Source organism: Arachis hypogaea, chromosome 14 (genome assembly GCF_003086295.3).
Source record: "Arachis hypogaea cultivar Tifrunner chromosome 14, arahy.Tifrunner.gnm2.J5K5, whole genome shotgun sequence".
Taxonomy (NCBI): Eukaryota; Viridiplantae; Streptophyta; class Magnoliopsida; order Fabales; family Fabaceae; genus Arachis; species Arachis hypogaea.
In genome coordinates, this window is record NC_092049.1 from 7,564,006 (window position 1) to 7,583,068 (window position 19,063).

The 19,063-nt window shown below is 30.2% G+C and overlaps 1 long non-coding RNA gene across 1 annotated transcript; it reads right to left on the reverse strand.

Moving 5' to 3' along the window:
- Nucleotides 1-1,697: 1,697 nt before the first annotated feature.
- LOC112740249 (uncharacterized) lies at nucleotides 1,698-2,133 on the reverse strand. The gene is made up of 2 exons (XR_003171058.2): nucleotides 2,054-2,133; nucleotides 1,698-1,766 (listed from the first exon to the last, which is right to left on the reverse strand). It is a non-coding gene; the product is annotated as an uncharacterized lncRNA (long non-coding RNA).
- Between the last annotated feature and the right edge of the window lie 16,930 nt (nucleotides 2,134-19,063).

The following is a 19,063-nucleotide window of genomic DNA, read 5'->3' on the forward strand; positions in this document are numbered from 1 at the left end:
ATACAAAAGGCACAGTTAAAATCCTCATTAAAAGAATTCTTCAAGGGCATGGATGCCACTGGTTTCTATGTCAGTAACGGCTGCACAAAGAACACAAATTATAAGTTAGTTAATACTTATAGAAAACTAACAAACCAGAACAGTATGTTCTTGCTTGATATAAAAATTAGACAAAAACCAAGGTAGACAATAGGGACACTCACGTGACATTTCAACAATCAAAAACTGGATTCTTGTTTGGTAGTCTCCTTTACCTTGTTCTTCTTCATCCATCAATTAACCATCTTAGTATCCTGAAAGAGTGAGATCACATCACTTTCAAATCCTTTTGTAGATTAGAAGAGGGATATTAAACAATGTTTATGCAAAATATGTCAATTTGAAAGAAAGAAGGAACACATCTTCTACCTTTCTTTGACAAAATTGGGGTTGGAGAAATATATTGCAGAATCAACTCTCACAATAAGTACACCTGGAACCTTACTAGCTTCTGGGTATTGATGGATGGTTCTATACACAGTTGTTCTAGGAATGTTCCCCAAGTTACAAGTTCTAGGCCTTGTAACTTGTAGTAGAATCTTTGCAAAGGATATAGAAACTGCCATAAATATTGACCAGTAGAAACTACTTCACATTTTGAAAGCATAAGATAACTAAGCATACATTAGTTAATATTTAGTACTTACAGTAATTAGAAGTCCTATCTCAACAGTGGCAAAAACAACACCAAAGAATGCTCCCATGCAAGCAACAAAATCAAATTTATCAATATTCCAAATCAAAATAGTTGCCTGATAGTCCACAAGGTTGATGACAGCAGAAATGATGATTGAAGAAAGAATGGCATTTGGAGTGTAACGGAAAAGGGGAGTGATGAATTCCAGGGTTAAGAACACAACTACAGACATCACAATATTAGATACTACAGTTTGACAACCAGCCATGAAATTCACTACTAACCTAGAGAAAGAACCTGAAAGCAACAGAAAGATAGATTAGAATCTTGCACTTCAATGATGAACCACAAAACAATACCATAAGATGATTATAATCCTTATTCTCTTTTATACTCCTTATTCTCTTTTATTTTGGCACTAGTAAGATGATATCATTCCTTTACTAATAAAGTTGTACAACAGTTCCTCTTCAACTATAAGTTACCCTATGGCCAAATAGATGTATCATTGTATCAGGTATTCATACTCCATATAATTCAAAGTTTCAACCCTATTTTGATTTAAAAAAAAAGACTACAAAATGTAGGTACAGGAAGACAACTTATTACTATACCATTCACCATTTCCTCTGGTGCTTTCATTGCCCCCTCATTCATTTCGAGTTTCTCTCCACCTTCTCAATCAAGACCTAATATGAGCCTCTAGCTCCACCTATTTAATGATCGATTAGGTTTTCTGCAATGTAAAAGAGATGCATTTGATTCAGTTGCAAGACAAATGTCCAGTGCAGATTTGACGTGAGAAGTAACAGGTGAATTTTTGTGACAAGCAGCCTAAAAAGCAATCCTAATACAAGAGAGAACAGATGTATGAAGTCCTTTAATACTATTTGAAGGAACTGAAGGATGCACTAAACGAAATAAATTACATGCACAAGTCTTCAGTAATAATATCAAAACATGAAATGTCATTTCATAAGGGATGTTCTGTCCTAAAATTATTAGATCAGATTTCCTGTACCTTTGCATGCTCCAAGTCTTCCAAAAGTAAAACTCCAGCTCCTTCCCCCATGACAAATCCATCTCGGTTCTGGAATATCATAAACAGCCTAATAAGAAAAACTGAATTTGTCATAGCTCATATCCATAGAAGACAGAATTTTTGTGATAAAAAATAAAAGTTGTATCTGTGACCATTGAAACGTTAGTTTTTTATAAACTATTCTGTTCAGATTACAAGAAAGGATACAAGACTTGCTCATCAAATCTCATTATAATTATAGTTGTATTGTTTCAAAACTAAAAAATATTGAAAGATCAGCAATACAAAAACATGGTGAGTAGCAGCAAGAATGAGCAGAATTTTTGTTGTATTACAATGTCCCAAGGGCGTAAAGCTTTGGTAGGGTCTGTATTCCTCTGTGATAGGGCCTTGCATGCCACAAAACCTCCCAAACATGTACCAATGATTAGTGGATTCATATCAGCTAGATTTATGGCACGATAACCTTATGCAGGTGAAAAAGAATCAATAGTGAATCATACCAATGGGTATAATAGCAGCATCTGAACCACAACAAAGCATCACATCCATTAGGAATATTTTCATATTAAATTTATCAATACATTTTGATGCAATGACTGTATCATTACACCAAATTGTCTCTGAAAAAGAAAGTTAAATAAATAAATAAAAGGTATAATATTGGATACGAAAAATTCACCATCCTGAGAGTAATATTAAAGCATGAATACTTACAGCTTCACATCTTATGATGTGGTTTGCTGCATTCAATATACAAACGTGAAGATAACATAGTCAAAATAAAAGCTTGGTACGAAACAAAACACCAATTTATGGTGTCCATGTAACAACAGACTAGATCCATCGCAAGTATGGCAGATCCAATATTTGTTGGTACACAAAAAGGATTCATCTTCTTCAAGAAATTAAAGTACTAAACAGGAATCAAACTTTCACAACTGCACTTATAAAATCCAAAATCTCAGAAATTAAAGTACTAAACAGGATTCATCTCATTGAAAATCCAAAATCTCTTTTCTGTGCTTTATCTTTGGCAAAATTTTATGAAAAACAATTTGCAAATCAAGGTTCAGGTTCATCAGGGACTTCAACAACAAACTTCTCAACAACAACCACTTTTGATTTTCATGTTCAGCCACAGCAACAACAAGAAGACTCAACAGAATCTACAGAGCAAGCATAATTTCAAATCTCAGATCTAGAAATCCAATCAAAATTTCAAGGTCCAGTTGCAGCATCATCAATCCCAATCTATGATACTACAACACAAGCAATTTAACAAGTAGAAGATTTAGAAGCACATATAAAATTATCTACCGCGATGGCGTTGGACAGTGATGATGCTTATGGCACCACTCAGGGCAACGGCGATGGGGAACTCACGGCCAGAAGCGGCTCCGAGGATGGCGCCGTCGCGAAGGGGAAGGTGGAGGACGATGATCTATTGGATCGGGAACCGACACCAAAGCTGCATTGCTGGTTCACAGACGCGGCGGTCGTAGGTGGAGCAGCTGTGAGAAAGAACGCGACGAACGACGAGGTGGTAGCGAGCAGCGTGGGGGACGACGCTGCCGTGAAGGGGATGCAGAGAGCATTTGCGACCCTTGTTGATGGAGCAACGGTGGCGAACGCAGATCTTCGGGCAAGAGTGGCGATGATACGGAGGCCACCACCAAAGCCACCACATCTGAACTCGCAAGCGGTGGTCACGGGTGGAACGGCCGCGAGCGGCAGTTGGTTCTTGGCTTTTAGGAGGGTCTCTCTTTGGCCTGAGGAGAAATTGAACGCAACTCCTTGTTGGATGATAGGAGACAAACGACAAAACACGAAGGGTGGCGGTGGGTTGAATTCAAGGGTTCAGAAATTGGGAAAAAATTGAATCAGAATGTTAATTTGGGAAAGGAAAATTTGGGCAAAATCAATTGATCAGTGTTGTTCAAACCAAAATTCAGAAGGCATAGAGATGAAATTGATGCAAAATTAATTTATCAACAGCCACTAAAATTAAATTGGGATAAAGGAGAAGAACGTACGAGATTGAGGGGAGAGGGGCCGATCTGCAACTCACAGCAAGTCAAGGGGGAAGGTTGCCGACGACGACACCAGGACGAATGGCTGGGGAGGACATCGATGATTGGCGTAGTTGCTCTGCTGGGGTTTGCGTGCAAAAGGTGAAGCTTAATGGTGCCTATTAATTTTTGTTTGGGTATTTTAGCGAAACGAAACCCCTCCCCCCACCCCCCACACATGGTTATTTGCTGCAGCTGGTACCCAAAACCGCTTCAAGTCAAATCAATTAGAGCGGAGCTTATTTACGCAATAAGAACCGCACCAATTCAACCAATTTGCAGCAATTTGAGAAAATGCCGGCAATTTGTGGCTGCTAAGTCCCGTTTTTCTTGTAGTGTCATCATCATCATCTTCTTTTTTTTCTTATTCATCTTTTCCTTCTTGTTTTACTTTCTCAAATTTTTTTTTGTTTCACTCTCTTAACAAGAATAAACACAAAAAAAAAATCAAAGAAAAAAAAACATATAATGCTGCAAAATTACTTGAAAGAAAATAAACTTACAAAAAAAAAAGAAATTAGAAAAAAAGGAAAAAATGCATTAAAAAATTTTTTGTGCATTTGTAGCAAAATTTCAGTGTAGGAGTTTTGAATCTGAATTATTATTGTGATGAATTTGTTCCATTCTCGTTTCGGTGTATTTTAGAAATTTTTTGGTATATATATTTGTATTCTGATAAGTTCTGCATAATTCAAAACTCTCCCTCTTCTCCTTTCTCATCTTCTGCTGCTACTTCTTCTTTTTCATCATCATCATCTTTTTTTTATCATTCAACTTTTCTTGTTTTACTTTCTCAAGTTTTTTATTGTTTTACTCTCTTAATAAGAATAAAAATAAAAAATTAAATAAAGAAGAAAAAGAAACACATAATGCTATAAAATTACTTGGAAGAGGATGAACCTACATTCATTCAACTAAAAGAAAGAAAGAAATAAGAAAAAAAAAAGAAGAAAAATGCATTAAAGGAAATATTTATGTGCATTTGTAGCAAAATTTCAGTATAAGAGTTCTGAATCTGAATTATGATTGTGATTAATCTGTTTCATTCTCATTTCGGTGTATTTTAAAAAACTTTCAGTGTATTTTGAAAATCTTTCGGTGTATTTTAAAAAGATTTCGGTGTATTTATATTCTGATAAGTTCTGCGTAATTTAAAATTCTTCCTCTTCCTCATCCTCATCTTCTGTTGCTACTTCTTCTTCTTTTTCATAATCATCATCATCTTCTTTCTTTTTTCTTATTCATCTTTTCTTTCTTGTTTTATCTTAAGTTTTTTTTGTTTTATTTTCTTAACAAGAATAAAAATAAAAAAATTAAACAAAGAAAAAGAAGAAACACATAATGCTGCAAAATTACTTGAAAGAGGATGAACCTACATTCATTCAACTAAAAGAAAGAAAGAAAAAATGCACTAAAGGAAACATTTTTGTGCATTTGTAGCAAAATTTCGGTGTAGGAGTTCTGAATCTGAATTATTATTATTATTATTATTATTATTATTATGAATCTGTTTCATTCTTGTTTCGGTGTATTTTGAAAATCTTTCGATGTATTTTAAAAATTTTTTGGTGTATTTGTATTTTGATAAGTTCTGCATAATTCAAAACTCTTTCTCTTCCTCCTTCCCATCTTCTACTACTGCTTCTTCTTCATCTTCTTATTTTATTTTCTCATAATCCTTTTTGGGAGAAAAAAATCAAATAAAGAAGAAAAAAATATAATGTTACAAAATCAATAGAAAGAAGAGGAGGAAAAAATGCAACAACAACAGCAGCAATAAAAAGAATGACGATGAGGATGAAACACACAAAGAATAAGGAACATGAAGAAAAAGGAGGAGAATCGCAAAGGAGGAGGAGGAGGAGGAGGAGGAGGAGGAGGAATACGAAAAAGGAAAGAAAGAAAAAACACGAAAAAAAAACGGCGTGATTTCACTCTCGCGTTATGTAAGTGGATTTTGTTGGGTTATGATTAACTTGTTTAGACTTGTTTATCAAAAAACTTATATATATAACGACACTGAAATTTATGTCTTATATCTATAAATTTATCTATCATGTGCAAAATTTTTTGTTATATATATAAAATTTTTTGTGTTTTATAAAAATATTTATGTGTCAAAGAAGCGCGAAAACAAAGTACCACACACACACACACATTCTAGACTTATACTAAATTAAATATGATTACCAAAAACGCTTATACACTATAAGAATTTATCAGAATAGCGACCGATTTAGCTAGCGACCGAAATTTCTTGAAAACCAGTTGCTATCAGCTTAGCGGCCGATTTAGCGACCGATTCTGGTGGTCACTAAAACCTTGGTTGCTAAATTCAAAATAGCGAAGATTTTCACCAACGCCACCTAACCTATACTAAATAATTTTGGTCGCTAAATAGCAACCAATATTTCGGTTGCTGAGGTATTCGGTCGCTAAATAGCGACCAATATTTTGGTTGCTAAATCGGTCGCTAATTTTTCGGTAATTAAATTAGTCGCTAATAGCTAATTTCAAATTTTCAAAATCAGTCGCTAAATCGGTCACTACTGTTACTTCCTAATTACAAATTTTAACTAAATTTTGCATATATCACTATTAAAACTTAATTTTTAAATATAATTCTAATTCAACAAAATATATAAATAATCAAAGATAGATAATTATTTATTAGAATCAAATGCCAACAATTATTGAAAATCAAAATGAAGGCAAAAGTGAAATCGTATAGAGATGAAATGAAAAATGGATTCTAATACAAATAAATTTATATTTATGTATACTACTTATATGTATTGAAAAAAAATAAAGGCAGAAACAAATCCACACAAATACAACAAATTTATATTTATGTATACTATATATATGTGATGCTGCCTATCTTTGATAACTGATGATGACCTCTTCAGCTTCCTCCTCCTTTCTTCTTTTTCATCACCACAAAGTGACAGTTTCAATGATAGATCTATTTTGTTATTGTAAACTTCTTCTGTTCCTCACCATAAACCCTTTAAAATAATAAAGCAAACAATGAATAAGAACAAATCACATATTGCAGTGACATTTTACCTCAAAACTCAAAAGTACTTTATATTTCTCACAAAATGAAAGGCAAATTAAGATTTAATTCTCCCAAAATTAATAATGGATACCTCAAAAGTAATACTAGGAAAACAAATACAATCCTCTTTAGTATATCATTAGGCAAAGAAGCAACAGCCATAAGGAGAAAAAGAGTAGAATAATATTACAGCTATTACCTCCAAGCTCCAATTGTTCAATTTGTTTAAAATAGATTAAATTGATCATAATAGGTGAAAAAGCCCTAACAGAGTAGATGAAATTGATCGGAATCTAGGTTAGGGAAGAGTACCTGCTTGAGAAATTGATGAAGACGACCGCGACAGCGTCGAGATACCAGAAGACGAAGGCGATGGCGCCGCGAACTAAAGCCGACGACAACGGTGACCCGACAACGCAGAAAAAACGTGACGGTGACAGTGCAGAAGACAACAACGACGGCGTTGAGATCTCAAATATGAAGGCGGCGCCGCAGCGAACTCAGTCGACAACGAAGACCCTGCGAGGAGAGGTGCTTCTGGCGGTGGTTACATCGGTAGCTGTGTGAGAAGATGAGTGTTTTGTGGGTGAATTAGGGTTAGACAGGATGGATTAATTGAGGAATTATTTTGTTTTATTTAAATTAGTGACTGATTAATTTTAACAGTATTTTTTGTTGGTTACTAATTTAATTGCTAAAGATTAAATTTTCAACTAATATAGTGACCACGACTTAGCAACCAAATTTTTTCACCCTATTTAATAGCAACCGATTTTGCAACCAATCGCTTTAAATCAGTATTTATATTTGGTTGCTAAATCGGTCGCTACCTTAACTATTAGCAACCGATTTAGTGACCACCGATTTAGCAACCGAATTAGCGACCAACCATTTTTAGCTTCTTTTTCTATTGGTTGCAAAATCAGTTGCTAAATAAAAATATAGTGACCGATTTTGTGACCAACACTCTCAAGCGTTACTTCCTCAATTCGGTTGCTAATTCAGTCGTTAAGTTAAAAAATAGTGACCATATTAGCGACCAACTCTATGTTACTCGTATAACAAACTTATCGATCGCTAAATCGGTCGCTGAATATAATTTTAGCGACCGATTTAGCGACCGATTTTTTTTAGCCCTAAAAATCCTATATCGGTAGCTAAATTAGTCGCTATTAATAACAACTATTTTTTTCGGTCGCTAAAATCGGTCGCTATTCTAGTAATTTGTTGTAGTGATACAAATAATCAAAAAAATAATCTTTGATCAAAATATCTATCCTATTATCCTATTTAATTTATACATACAATTCTTATAATTAAACTTTATTAATTTAGTTTTGATATATTAATAGAGCAAATAAAATTTATATTTGCCTCTCAACTTAGTTTTCTTTTTAATTATCGGAAAAAACATACACAATACATTCACGCTAGTTAATTAATTGATAACAAATATATTTTTTGAGTGTTAGCTAACTTTCTATAGAAAAAATAAATATTCAAAATGAAAAAATTAAAAATAAACACGTAATACATATACAAAATAAACATGAATATATTATATTTTTATTTTTTAATAATGATTATTCGTTTCTATTAATTTTACAAGTTATACATATAAGAGTAAAATAAAAGGTTATCAATCATTTAATCTATTGATAAAGAAAGGGTGCAAGATCAAAGCTTCGAAACTAATTTTTTACATAGCTGAACACCCAATCCTATCGAATACTCGTTAGTCTCTCCGGTGGTTTTATCATTGGCTAACAACATGAGTCTGTAGTTGTCGCTAAATATAGCGTGTATTTGCTTGTATAACAACTAAGGCCGGAAGTGAGTCGAGTTGAGTCGAGCAAGACCAAATTTAAGTTCGGCTCACAAAAAATAAGCTTGATCGAGCCTATTTCGTAAGTTCAAACTCAGCTTAACAAACGTTCACGAGCTGGCTCGAACTCACGAGTTGGCTCAAATAATAGGAATATAATCTATAATTCTATATCAATAAATTATAACTTATATATATTAAAAAATATTTAAAAAATAAATTTATATATTATCTATCTATCAATTATAAATTTTTTATTTATGTCCTACATCAAAATTATATATAAAAAATGACTATAAAATTTTAAATAATTAAGAACATTAATATATATGTAAAATTATATATTACTATTATATATATATATATATATATATATATATATATATATTAAATTATTAATACGCATATTTTATAAATATTTAATCTATACTTTTAATATTATATATATAATTGAGCCAGCTTACAAGCTAATGAATTGAGTTTATCCAAGTTTAAATTCGACTCATTTAATTTATGAGCTTAAATCCAAACTCAAGCTCGGCTCACCAGCTCACAAACTCAGCTTATCGAACTATTAATGAATCGAGCTCGAATTGACTCCCGAGCTGACTTAACTCACCTCCAACCTTAAATCTTAATAGCAACTTTCAAACTTTACTAGCTCATATTTCTAGTATAGCCTAAATTTTAAAGTATAAATTTTAAATTCTAACCGTAACAATTTTTACAGTCCAAAATATTAATCAAGACTAATGAGCAAAACAGAGAATTAGAGCAGCACTATGAACACCCTGATGAACTAAAAGTGACGAATTAGAGAAGAGAAAGAAAGATTGAAAATGTGTAACCTCACTATATATATTACAATACAATCTCATACATCATAAATTTTAAACAATAAAATTATCCTGCATCGTTTTATAAATCCTAAATCTTAAACAGTATAACTCTAGATTTTAAATTCTAAAATTTTAAACTCCAAAATAGTTATTAATTGAGAGATTTTACTATTTAAATTTATCTTTTAAATCTAAGTGGGCAAAACTTTCATGTAAAGTAGGAGACTAGATTTCAAAGTGAGATAGTTAAAGAAATTTTAATTATAAAAGTTAAATTAAACTGTATTCCATAAAAAAAGAAGGTAACTTAATAAAAAAATAATTTAATTATATATTAGATTCAAAGCCTGAGTGATAGCTGAAACTAAATGGCTGAGTAATTGTTTCTATAAACAAAAGATACGGTAAATTATATTAACTAACAAAATCACTAGATTTACATAGCAGTCGCCACTTTATTAGGTGATACTTGACATTTATGTCACTTCTATTTTCTATTTTTTTAATTTTTAGAATATTGTAATATCAATAGAATTAAGTCTACATGTCTGATTATTTTTTTTCCATATGAAAATTTTTTTAATTCTCTTTTAAATTAGAGTGGTAATTTAAATATATAATATATATTAATCATAATAATCATCAGTATTATACTTTAGAAGAACTTTTTACAACTAAACAAAATAATTAGCTAAAAGTCCAATCAAGTTGTTAAGGTATTTCATATTTCACATGCACACTTTTTTTTCTTCTCCTCTTTTTTATTCATTTTTTTCTTTTATTATCATCATAACTTTCACCACCATACCCGTCACTTCTTCCTTCTCCTCCTTTTTCCTCATATTTTTCTTTCGTTATCGACGTCATTACCACCAGCATCTCCATCTCCTCCTCCTCCTTCCATTTCTTTTTTTATTTAAATTTTTTCGATCTCCTTCTTTCTTTTCGTCATCCTCCATCATTATTAATTATTATCATCATCGTCGTATCGTTATCGTTATTGCCATTATCGTCGTCTTCTTATACGTATAACAGTTCAAATCCAAGATGTACTGAAACTTTTTAATGATGACGACACACAAACAAATTTAGCTCAAAATAAGTTTAGACCAAAAGTGCACCTTATTTAAATCCAAAATATACCAAAATTAAATCTAAAATGTACCAAAATTACTTAATGATGACGGTACATAAACAAACTCGGTTCAAAACAAGCATAGGCCAAGTGTAACTTATTTAAATTCAGAATGCACCAAAATTACTTAATGATGACGATACACAAACAACTCAATTCAAAACAAACACAAACTAAATACACCTTATTTAAATTCAGAATGCACCGAAATTACTTAATGACGACGATACACAAACAAACTCGGTTTAAAACAAGCACAGACCAAACACACCTTATTTAAATTCAGAATACACCAAAAACATTTAATAATGACAACATACAAATGTAACACCCTACCACACAGAACTTTACGCTTAAGTCGTAAAGTTGAGGTGGTGAGATATTACGGCTTCTAAAGTAAAATATATACATAATAATAGTTGAAAGAAATTTTATAACGAGGAGCCTTTGAAGGAAAGTTTAAAAACAAAAGTTATAACGCTCACGTAAACAGAAAACTTGTGTACGAAGAAACGTAATATATATATATATATATATATATATATATATATATATATATATATATATATATATATATATATATATACACACGAATAATAAAAAGGAAGTGTCAAAAGATACAAAATATTCAAACTCCAGGCTCAACCTGCGAAGCCAAGGTTGGCCACAGAATATTTACATAAGTATATACAAGTCCCAAGATCTAAATTACTCAAAACAACCTTAGTTCTCCATCAAACCTCTATGAGGCATAAGAGTGAAGCATATAAAAAGAGAGATCTAAACATATATATATATATATATATATATATATACACATATACATAACAAAGCACAAAAATCCAAAGTCTCATCTTCGCTGCAGAGTAAGTCCAGACGCTTAGCGAGGTGCCTCTCGACCTGCATATAAAAAACAACAATATCGTATGGGATGAGAACCGAGGATTCTCAATATGGTTAAGATGCCCACATATATAATAAATAAGGTATCGGGAAAGCCAGAGGCAATCCTAGAACGCCGACACTCAACTTATAAAACTTAAGGAACTAAAACAGAAATCATAAACAGGGTAGTTCTTTAAGGTTCTAAACTTGATCAAAACCTAATCAAAATTCTCAACTATTTTTCTTCCTCCACCATCCTCCAAAATACTAGTAAATCCACACAGACAAACAAAACAGACAAGTTAAGCACATATAGAAAGCATATATAACAAGTAGGCAATTAACAATTAATATGAATACATAATTAAGCAATCCAAGATAATACACACTCCTTCGATGTGGAAAGACACTCTCATTCGTATTATTTTTCCCACGTTCTTCTCTGGTTGTAAGGTGGAAAGGCACACTCCTTTGATGTGGAAAGGTACTCTCCTTCATGAAACCTCCAGGAGAAGGTGGAAAAGCACTCTCCTTCGTTAAAGTTTCTCCTGGAGATGCGCAACCTAGAGACAAATGTCTGGATTAGCTAACAGATGTGTTGAGTTTTGGCAAAGTAATCGACACGTAAGCTCACGACCAGTAGGATAGACATGCATCATGTGCATTTGTATGTTTTGTTTGAGTGTGCATTATCTTAGCTTGCTTGACTGTTTATTCATATTAATTGCTAATTCCCTACTTGTTATATATGCTTTCTATATGTGCTTGACTTGTTTGTTTTGTCTGTCTATATGGATCTACTGGTATTTTAGAGGATGGTGGAGGAAGGGAAATAGTTGAGGGTTTTGATCAAGTTTAGAATCTTAGAGAACTACCCATATTTATGGTTTCTGTTTTATTTCCTTAAGTTTTATAAGTTGAGTGTCAGCGTTCTAGGATTGCCTCTGACTTTCTCGGGATCTTATTTATTATATATGTGGACACCTTAACCACACTGAGAACCCCCAGTTCTCATCCCAGCCTATACGATGTTGTTTTTTAGATGCAGGCTGAGAGGCACCTTGTTAAGCGTCTAGACTTACTCTGCAGCGAAGATGCGACTTTGGGTTTTTGTGCTTTGCTATGTATATGTATATATATGTTTAGATCTCTCCTTTTATATGCTTCACTCTTGTGCCTCATAGAGGCTTGATAGAGAACTAAGGTTGTTTTGAGTAATTTAAATCTTGGGACTTGTATATACTTATATCTTAAGTTTCTTCGTACGCAAGTTTTCTATTTTTGTGAGTGTTACGACTTTTGTTTTTAAACTTTCCTTCAAAGGTTCCTCGTTATAAAATTCCTTTCAACTATTATTATGTATATATTTTACTGTAATTCCTCACCACCTCAACTTTACGACTTAAGCGTAAAGTTTTGTGGTAGGGTGTTACAACAAACAAATTAAGTTTAAAACAAGTACATACCAAAAGTGCACCTTATATAAATCCAAAATGCATCGAAATTATTTTCTGATAAATTCTACATAACTCAAAACTCCTACTCCTCTTTCTTCTTCCTCTTCTCTTCTTCATCTTCTCATTTTTTGAAAAAGAAGAAGAAATGCGAAGAAGAAATACGAAGAAGAATAACGTGAAGAGGCTGAAAAATTGGAGTGTGTAGACATACTTTTATTAATGAAATTGATTTTTGTTGAATTTAGACCAATTTAATTAGACTTAATTGTCAAAAATACTTAAATGCGTAACAAAATTCTATACTTTATACAATGGGAACGAATTTAAGAGAAATTTAATGCATAATATTTTTTTAAAATACCTTTTGTTATATATAAATAATAAAAAATCTTAAGGATCACAAAATTTATTGTTTTTAAGCATTACTTTTAATCATAAATCCTATTTTTTTAGTCTATTAATCAAACAACATACTTTTAAACATTAGTGACTAACTGCTGACCAAAAATAATAAATTCTACTGATTCTCTAACATTTTTCATAATAAAAGAATACCATTTGTAAGATATCAATCCAAAATTCTGTTAAAAAAATAATCTCGTTATACGTCCAAGTATTTTTTTTAACCAAGTTGGTTAAATCCAACAAAAACCGCTAACATACGTGCATGTGCGTGAATTATACCTTTGCTTTTTCTTTATATGAAAAATAACACCAAAATTTCTTAACCGTGTGAGATAAGAATTTCTTAATTTTAACATTAAAATTTCTTAACTTTGATACTAAAATTTTTCAAAGTTCTAGACTTGATGCTGTATTTTTTTTTATTTTTTGCTTCTTATTCTTCTTTTTTTTGTGCAGAATTTTTCGGTTTTTATTTATAAAGTTATGTTTTTTTTAAAAAAAATTTTTTTAGTTATTATAAAAATGGATAAACCAAAACAATAAAACATTTAAAAAGTTGTATAATTCTTTGATACTTTACTTCAAATATTTGTAATATAAAGAGTTAAAGTATTATATAAAAGTTATTAGTTTATATTTTTAAAATATTTAATTTAATTTAATTATTTTGATTTTATTTATTTAGGTACTAAATTGGATTTTATGTTTGTGGGCTTGAAATTTTTTTTATTTTAATCTAATAAAAAGTTATAAATACTTCCTAAATTATTGTAGTCATCATATAAAGTAATTAGAGACATGAGAACTCCTTTTTAGTTTCATGATAAAATTATATATGGTGCGGACAAATGAGGTTGAATAAATCCCTCTCTTATTGCATCAATAAATTGGATTAAAAAAAGTAGAATAACTCTTTTTGTATTCAATTTCAATATATTTCTTTTATTTTTTATTTTAATTTTAATTTATATTTTTTAATTAATTTTAATCTTTGTCCTTTTGTTTGTCTTTAAGTTTTATCATTCTTTCTTTTTATTCTTTTTTTCTTTTTTTTTTTGTATTTATTCTTCTTAGAGGATAAAATAAAAAGAATTATAAGAATATGAAACAAAAAGAACTATAAAAATAAGAAGAAGAAGGAGGAGAAATTATTTAAAAAAATATAAAACAAAAAAATAGCACAAAAATTTCTCAACCGCAACATAAAAGTTTTTAACTTTGATACTAAAATTTTTTAATCGTGACAGAAAAAATTTTCTTAACCAAATTTTTTCAAGGTACAGACTTGATGTAACAATTTCTTAAGAATAATTTATTTGGATTTTTCTTATAATTATTCTTTTTCTTTTTCTTGTTGTTCTTATCCTTTTTTTTTTGTTATGTATTTTTTTATTTGTTTTCTCTGCTTGTTTTGTTTTTTGTGTTTTTTTATGCATGAAAAAGAGAAAGAAAGAAAAAACAAGAAAAAGAAAGATGATAATAATGATAATGGCAATGATAATGATAATGCAAAGGAAGAGTTAGAAGAAAGAAAAAAAGAAGTAAGAGAAAGAAATAAAAGAAAAAAAAGATAACACAGAATGTGTACATAAAATTTAATTATTTATGGTTTTGTTTTGACTAAAATAAAAGTGGTGTATAAATCTGAGATGTATTATTTTAATTTAGTTAAACTTAATTAAGTAAAAAACTTAGATGCATAACTTTTCTGTAATTATAATATTATGCATCTAAGCTTTTACGATATTAATTAACCTTACATTTGTTAAAAAAAAAAATCATTAAAAAAAAGTGTAAAATGAGAACGAAAATCATGTAACCTTTTCTTTTTCTGTTCTTTCAGAAACGACATTATTTTCAATCAGATATATATCTGCTAAAGACATTCGTTCGTTTGAAGCATAATAAACCATGTTGTAGAGAACCAATGTGAATTGGCTAAAACAGAATCTTGTGTTGAATCTTGAATTGCTGTTATTAGCCGTTAAGTTAGTTAACAGACTTTAGTTATGTGCCAGCTCACTTAATATCTACTTCTGTACAGAGAGGTTAACACATTCAATAATAATAAATTAATAATAACACACACTTACAGTTTCAGTTTTCTTGCTATTCAAGCTATTATAGCACAATCTGTTTTCTTGCAACTATTTCTGCATTCTTGCAGTTCCAGCATCGATTTCTACACATATATTGGAATTTGGAAGGGAGAAAAAGGTTCACAGAGCACAAACAATACCTTGAGACACAAATAAAAAACAGAAAAGTTTTCAATTGTACCGATACAACGGTTAAAAATGACTGAAATACCAGTTGAAAGTTATTATAGCTAGTCATAGGCTCATCATAGCACCAATTTATTCGCCAGCTTCAGGGTTACAAAAGAAATTAAATACATTAATTTAAGACCCGGGGGACAGGTTCAAAGCGTAGTACTGAATGATCAGTGATTTTTCGGGGGTTGCGCCGCCTCTGATACAACTCAACCAAGTACTTGTTAGTCTCATGAGTATCTTCATTTTCTGCCAGCAGCACGAGGGTGAAGGTGCATGATCCTGATTTTGTGTGATCTAATTCTGTGCAACTAAGGACCTGTACTAGCTTCAGGTTCACCTTATGCGAATAGTTATAATCGAAGATAGCACAAACTGCCATAGTCTTCACCATAGCGCTTCTAACGTTCAAATGGAAAGGAACATCACCTTTGTTAATTAGTGAGGAGTAGAGAGGAGCAAAGCAAAAGGAAAAGACCATAATCATAACAAGGCGTTTGCTTCTTATTATCATGATGGCTTTATTTTTGTCGTCGTGGTGTTAGTTGCAATTTATCGTAAGCGCGGGTTATTGAATTGGCTCTTGAATTTACCTAATCTATATTTGTTCCAACACTTCCTTAAGAGTCATAAATAGACTAGTTTAAATGATTAAAAAATTTAAATAGTGAAAGAAATAAATAGATAAAATTGAATGGAAAGCCACCGCACTACTATTCACAATCACAGTTTTGGAATCTTGTTCGGAGCTTCTCGACAAGGTTGAGAGTGTGTATGTGAAGGTGTTGTTCATTTTAATCCTCTGTTTTACCTTTATCAATAGCTCAATCGTTTATGTTTTCTTGGCACGTATTCTTTGATCTACTAGGTAAATGACTAATTTATTAAATTTTATTTAAAAATTTATTATTAATCAACAAATTGTTATATATACAAAATAAATTTAAATTCATCAGATATTTATTTTAAATAACAGACTAGTAATCTATAAGTTAAATTTATTACTTAAATTAGTTATTATAATTCATAGTTTATAAAATGAGTATTGCTAAATAACCAATTTTTTCAATCTAAATCAGTTAATTTTTTTAAAATTATTTTATTTATTTTAAATTTTAAATTATAAACTCTTGACTCTAAATTTTAAAATTAGCTAATATTTTTTTTATTAAAGATAGGAGACTCGAACCCGCAACCTCTTAATTGAATATGGAGAGATTATGCCATTTAAGCTATAACTTATTGGCAAATTAGCTAATATTATTAGTTAACTAAACTAATTTCGTATTTTTTTTATAAAATCGAAATTCATCAACGAGAGATAGAACACTGCATTTCATATTTTCATTAATTATCTCAATCCTAAATATTTTATAAATCCAAACTTATCCTAAAGTAACCTAAATAAACAGATTAAATTGGAATCGACGTCAAATTTAAATGGGTGTATACAATTTTTAGATTTTATATAACATAATAAAATTTATTTATAGTTATACTGGTTTGAATTGGTCCGAACCTAGAGTCCTAGACCCTCATATGTCGATTTTTTCATTAAAAACTCACTAACCTAAAAGTATCCTAATCTGTAACAATTTAAATTTTAATTAAAAAAATGAGTTACAAATTTTTTGTAGTGTCACTATCGAGAACGCCGATCTTACTCATGATGCCATCAATAAAATATTAGCAGTTAAGTTTTTAAAGTGGTGCCTCTAAGGCTACATTTGTTTATTAGAATAGGATAAGACAAGATATTAATAACAAAATATAAAAGATGGAGACATAAAATTTTGTATTCTTATATTTTGTTTGGTAATAAATTAGAATAAATTATAAAATTTTTTTTTTTCATTCAAAAAATTTGAGACGAAAAATATAATTATAAAAAATTAACAAGAATAATAAAAAAATAAAAGATAAGTAGTGTCCCTTATTAGTGTCTCTGTATTCTTTCTATCAGGATAGATACAAAATACACTGATTCAATGTCTTTGGACACAATGTCTTTATCCATGTCTCTTCTGTCAAACACAATTTTGTGTCTCAATATCTCTATCTCAGTGTCCTATCTTTATAAACAAACGCAGGCTAATGGTCAGACTAAAATAGTATATAAATTTTCAATTATATTAATTACATTTTTAAATTTAATAAAAATATATTATATTAGTCTAAACTGCCTAATGAATCACTTAATGATAAAAAAAAGTTAAAAATCTAACATAACTATATTTTTATCAAGGTTCTAAAAATTAAACCACTTTAGTTATTAATTTACTGATTTACAAATCTTTTTAGCATACAAGTTGGTCCAAATTTAAAAAAAAAATCATCAGTTTAGATTATGTGTAAACACGCGCTTTCCTAACTCTTGAATAGTACAACCAGTTCTTCTCCCTCAATTAAAATCGCAACGCTCAAAATTCAAACAAGGATCAAAATCGTCGCAAAGAGTGAAAGAAGTTTCAAAGTTGAATTCGAAAAGAATTATGAGAAAATGAAATAAGAAGATGAAGAAGAAGAAGCAGCAGAAGATGAGGAGGAAAAAGAGAAAGAGTTTTAAATTCTGCAGAACTTATCAGTACAAATACACCGAAAATTCTTAAACAATACACATAAATGTCTTAGTTTTACACCAAAATTTGCTGAAACTACACAAAAATATATATTTCCTTTAATGCTGTATTTTTTCTTCTTTCTTTTAGTTGAATGAATGTAAGTTCATCATCATCATTCCAAGTAATTTTGTAGTATTATGCATTTTTTCTTCTTTTTTGTTTGATTTTTCTCGTTTTTATTTTTATTAAGAGAGTAAAACAAGAAGAAATTTAAGAAGGTAAAACAAGAAGAAAAAGATGAATAAAAAAAAGAAGAAGAAGATAGTAATGATGATGAAAAAAAGAAGCAAAACAACAGAAAATAAAGAAGAAGAAAAAAAAGAATTTTAAATTATTCAGATGTTAATCCAAAATATCATCATTATCAACCTTCTTCTTTCTTTTTTTTATTTTTTTAATATATACATAACATACTTGTTATGTAAGTATGTAAATAAACTAAAATAATCACTAAATTTCTAAGAATAAAATAAACAGTTTTTATTTGTAATTTGGGCCAAGGAATTTTTGCCTATCTTGCGAGTGTAGATTGTTAGTGACATTATACTATGCTCTAATTATCATATAATTTAAATATTTATAAAGTTAAAAAATATTAGGAATTAAATTTTAAAAGTGTCTTTAAGATTGTCCACAATGATCAGGGCTGGTCATAAATAGGGTAGAATTTGGACTCTACCTAATCCTACTCGCAAGTAAAATTTTTTTTTTAAAACTCAACCATATTCTATTTGCAGTTGAGAATCTTTTAACTCTAACTCGTACTCTAAAA